This window comes from Lactuca serriola, chromosome 8 (assembly GCF_051521515.1).
Source record: "Lactuca serriola cultivar US96UC23 chromosome 8, Lser_US96UC23_V15, whole genome shotgun sequence".
Lineage (NCBI taxonomy): Eukaryota > Viridiplantae > Streptophyta > Magnoliopsida > Asterales > Asteraceae > Lactuca > Lactuca serriola.
The window spans coordinates 127850294-127856243 of record NC_136415.1 but is presented as its reverse complement, the minus strand read 5'-3'; positions in this window follow the sequence as shown (position 1 = coordinate 127856243).

Genomic DNA, 5950 nt, shown 5'->3' with positions numbered 1-5950 from the left:
ATATATCCATACAATTAACCCTCTTCCAGATAAGGCTCCTGGCACTAGGGGTCATCCTCAATTTTCTTAGGGCAAGCTCCACACCACTCTCTTTCATCAGCTGCAGAAACAACTCCCGCTAACTTCCTCTAACTAGATCACGAATAAAATTGCATATCACCAAAACCGTATAATTTTTCAAATGAGAGGTCTCACCCTACAACAATTAGACTGAGACAAGAGCTGTGCAATAGAGTTAAAATTGAACCTTATAAAATTATCTAGTCTCGGTAATATGTAACCTAACATACCCACTTACTAGTTAGCAGAAACTAGTTAGAACTCCTAAACAGCAGAAAGCAAGCATCATTTAAGCATCACGTAATCAGAACCAAGCATAACCTAATTAGGCCATCCTATCACTGACTGATCAGTACTAGCATGCAAGTCTAAAAGCTCATATAATAGGCATATAAAGGCTTCTCTCCTAGCATTCTATCATGCAATTACTGAGCAGATCCTTAGCCCTAACTAGCATGCGACTCACAGATTTATAAATCAAATCATATCAGATAACATGTAAAGGTATTTTGAGAAAACTTACTTGAGCTTGGTTGATTTCATGCACCACACCCTTTCTTGTATTAGAAAACCCTTTTCTTTAAAACATTTATTTCTTTTTGAAGAAAAAACTTTACCAAATCCTCAGTTTCAGTTCAAACACATCGAGCGTACGTCTGACTCCCTCAAACTAAGGCTTTGATATCAACTTGAAACGTCCCCAAAATAAGACCAAAAAATTTCATTTTTCAAATAAATAAACATTATCCCAAAGCATTAACATAATTCTCAAAAATATCAAATGTATCAAAACATCACAAGTTATCATAGTTATCATGAAAATGAGGAACTATATTCTGTGTGCACTACAATGACACCGAGCACTTCCCTTTTGCACCAGAAGTGCCTGAAGCATAAGCTAAAAACTATAAGCACAAAGTTTAGTGAGTTCCCCAAGATACCACATACCATACTTAACTAAACATATAATGGGCCCCGCCCAATGAGTGTAACAGGCCCCGCCTCCACTCGCATAACGGGCCCCACCCACTGAGTATAACGAGCCCCGACGAAAGTCATATAACGGGCCCCACCCAAACTTGTATAATGGGCCCCGCCCATATACAGATCATAAAAGCATAACAAGGTAATAGCATACAGAATAACCATCGGGCCCCGGCCAATAAGCATACAAGTACATACACATACAAGAGTTACACGGACATCTAGTATTCTAGCATAAAAAATCATGGGTTGGCATTGGTCCCTTGGACCCGCTAAACCTAATGAAGAGACTCACCTTTGAATGTTGAATCTCACAGATAAAACACTAGTTGTTGGCCCGCCAAAATCCCTGTGCTATCAAGACAAAAATAATGTCAAATTAATAATTACATCTCGACTCACACTAAGAGCCCAAACTAGGGTAAAAGAGCATTTTTTACCATTTACCTAACTTGGCACAAATCCAAGGCCCAACCCAACTTACCAAAAAGGCCCAAATTCCAAAATGAGCACCGAAAGCCTAAACATGGCCCAATTTTCCAAATTCGGCCCAAACCCATCATGGGCCTAAAATCAATAATCCAACCCTAACAATGCATCCTCACATCGTGACCAGACCTTGGTCACATCATGGGGACCAACTCGACTCAGTCTCGACTCAGTGAGTCAACTCAACTCATCAAGTAAACTCCAGTCTCCTTTACTTCGTGACCCAACTGTAAGTCACATTGTGGCCCAATCTGGACAAAATAGACGGAATAGCCAACATTCTCACATCGTGATGGTCCTAACCCTCGCATCATGAGTTATGTACTGACGAGCTTAAAACATCGACTTCTTAATCCTTACAGCCATAACTTGGGATTTCCAGGGGTCTTCCATTACCCAATGGATGGTAAAAAAACGTGGATTTTCATTTATGCATGTCCAATGCATGGCTCAAACTCTTACTAGATCAAAGTGAGAAAATAAGATCTAGACTCAAACTTGGAGTCCTAAAGTAAACCAAAACTCATATCCAATGACTATGTTGAAGAGAATGAGTCACTGATTCATAAAGTTGCCAACTTTATGGACCCCATGCAAACAATCCCACCCAAACAAGCAAAAAGTAGCTTATATCTTAGATCTATCATGAAAAAAAGGTAAAAAGGTCCAAGCTTTATGAGTTACAATGGTCAAAAAGCTCCAAAAGATTGCAAGGTGGAAGCCAAAATGCCAAGGGAGTGCTCAACCAAGGTCTTCTTCCACTTCAAGTAGCTATAACTCACCAAAGAATGCTTCGAAGGTCTCAAAAATGCCAAAGAGATTCAAGAGGGTCGAGATTAGGGTTTTTCATAGGCTTGGAGGGTGAGAGAGGCTGAGAATGGATAACCATAGCCTCTTATTCACTTAAATACCTAAAAATTATGGTTTTAGGTCATTAAGCCATTCTCACGTCGTAAGACCTTGTGCCTCACATCATGAGTTTCCAAAAATCGGGTCAACAGGTTAATGGTCACTCACGACGTGATCCCCAAGATCTCATGTCATGAGGACCCTCATAATGCAATATAAAAGAATGAATTTTTATACATCAGTGTTAAGGATGTAACACAAACACTGACCTGGTAGAAACAATATATTCACAACCAATCAAGACGATGGTAAATCCACCTAAAAGTTTAAACACAAACCAACAAAGTCTTGACGAAAATTTCAACTTCATGTGAACCTGCCATATTTATGTTAATGATCCTCCGAACAACCTCATTTGTTGATAAACACAGCAAAAAATCCTCCGAAAATAAGCCAACCATTAAAATCCATAGTCCTATATAGTGCTAACCTAAGTAGTCCGGAAAGGTATTACTTCTACTCTTAACAACCATAACCCACCTCTAATGTTGCCTTCCCGTAGCCTTTTCTCACTCCCTCAACTGACGATAACTTGAATAGACTCATATGAATATAACACACATACCCTATTCAAAACTGCTCAAAGGATGTCATTCTTTAATAACTAATAACAGGTCTCCTCATAAGATAACCACACCCTCCAACCTGATACTATAACTGGGTGATCTAGTTGATTTATCATGAACATGATAGGTGCTTCCAAAGGAAGACTTCATGCTACTGTGACAGGTGCTTCCAAAGGATGCCATTCCATGATCCTTTAATTAGATTACTCGGTTCTCCCCTATTTAGGGTTTGCACTACCACCAACTGACACCCATAATTATCGAAATCCCCAACCTTCCAACCAATATATTTATTCCTTTATTTCTAGAGTACATAAGACAGAATATATAAATCATCTCATAATAACCCACTATTTACATGGAAACTTTAAATCTCATATAGAGACCTCGGAACCTCCCTCAACACCACTGCCTCGATTTTGGTTGGACCAATAAATACCATTTTGGTTGATGGAGCAACCAAAGAATAGAACTTTGTGCAACTAAAAATTGCATCTGAAGAATAGGAATACATCCCTCCCTACTTATAACTTCAATATCCTCTTGTTGATCCTCTAGAAATAACTCTGATAGACCCAATCATAGCACCAATTGATTAACTAGCAATCAGTTCGTCTGGTCACATAATTCGTGAAAAGTTCCCATCATACAACTCATCACAAGAATCAACAAAATACTAGAGACATCATTCCCATAAATAATACGCACCGGTGAAAACGGAAATTGTTGATCCCAAAATTACACATCCAGATTACCTGGAACAACCAGCTTGAACATGACCTATTTGATTTCAAAGAAAGCATACCTTTATTCTCTCTAATTATAGTCTCGACTTAAATGAATACATTTCCTACATATTGAAAGAAATCTAGATGAAACTATACCACAAGGACACCCCTATGCTTCCCACTCTTGTCACGGCAACCATAACTTCCCAAATCATACCAACGAATATCCAAAAGCCTTAAATCTCTCACTTGTGTTGATTCCTGAACATACACTTGCTCTCTTATCCTCTTATGGGTCTCCATTCCATACTTGAGATCATATGTCTAATCTTTTTCCTCCCATTGAACATGGGAGCTGAAATTTATACCTAAAGTAGCAATTGATAACTTAAATCTTTAGTTGACTAGGACCGACAAGAATGCAATCTCCATCTCGATTATCATCATTATTTCTTCCTTACGTCTCACGACTCCCACTAATCATGCCTCGAAATAAACTATTGAGACTCCAGAATCAACCATCCCATGGAAGTATGTAACACTCAGACCTAAACCATCACAACCACCAAATCTAAACCCAAAATTAAGATCATCCTCATCCTTTCTAACCAAAACCATATTATCGAAAGATATGGAAATAGACTAAAACAAAAATAGTGTCATACCACAATGTCTACCCACAACTAGCTCCTTAGTAACCTTTTTAACTCTTTTTGATCCCCGTATGTATCTTATGCTTCTAGTGTATGGGCACATACTACCTTCCACACCTATCTATACTCGTCCCAAGAATCATCCCAAGATTCCCAAGTCACTAAACAACACTACTACCAACCATTCTAATCACATGTACAACTTTTCAACAAACGCACACCAGTAATCTTCCTAGATTTTTCTTCAAGGATTCCTCTTATAAAAATGCCCATACTAGTACAAAAAGAAAGCAACATTCAAGCGACAAGTCCATCAAGCAATAAGGCATCATAAAGATCAAGAAATTTCTAACAGGCAATTCTAGAAATGTAATATATGTTTTCTACAACACGTATTATTCTAAGGGGTGTAAATTATGATAAGAGTGTTTTATTTAATGTGAAGAAAATTTTGTGGATATAAAGTTTGTTGAAGACGAAGTTCATATGAAGGAGTTATGATTTCTTGAGGTTGAGATAAAACTATGCTTGTGTTTGAGAAAGTCAACAAAAGTCAAAGTTAAGTGGTTAACTCTTAGTCATCACGGCGTGGGGGTAGACTTACCACAGCACGGTAGTGAAGAGAGTTACCGAAACTCGAGGAAACCGGATGAGATATGTGTCGCAAGGAGACGAACACATGGCGATTTCAGAGACTGGTCGTGGTTGCGGCGCGGTCATTTAACCACCATGGCGTAATGGTGCACAACTATAAATAGTTACATTTTGTTTTCATTTAGAATATTTTTGGCGCATGCACTCGGAGGTGCTGCTTGCGAATCTTTCTCGGGAGATTATAACGGAGGAGTTATACCGTTCTCTAGGAGATACAGGGTTAAGATCCGGGATTCATTAACGTATATTTTATCATCTTATTGTGTAAATATTTTATGGAATAATTATCGGGATTTTTTAGACCTGAAATTGTATCATTTGAATTTTTAATATGGTGTTTTTACGAACCCGTTGGGAAGATTAATAGGTAAATATTACGGTTACATATTTAGTCGGGATGGAGTGGGATATAAACCCTAATTTACCAGGGTTACCCGATGTGGTAGATTTAGCTAATAGCTAACAAGTTAAGCCTATTGTGATTGTATTATGGAATTTAGTGAGTTGGTTACAAATAGTCAAGAGGGTAGCTAGTACTGCATTGTGACAATGTAACATCCCAATATCACAATAAAAATTTTCATTTTTAAGTTCAAGAGAAATCATTGTTTTCCTTCAAACCCAAGATCAAGTACAATTGTTCCAAGATCAATGTATCGTAACATCTTGAAAACATATCACCAAAGGATGTATACAATAACACATTTGCTTTTCTCCGATCATCTAAAGTGCCTAAAACATAAAACCTAATTGTAAGCCAAAGTTTAGTGAGTTCCCCCAAAATACCATCACACAAACATATAACAGCATGCATACTAGGTCCACAACCATCGGACTGGAATACCCCTGAGCCCACTGCATGGGTCTGGCTTGCCTTTCTGGCCCACAGCTCATGTATGGATTGCTC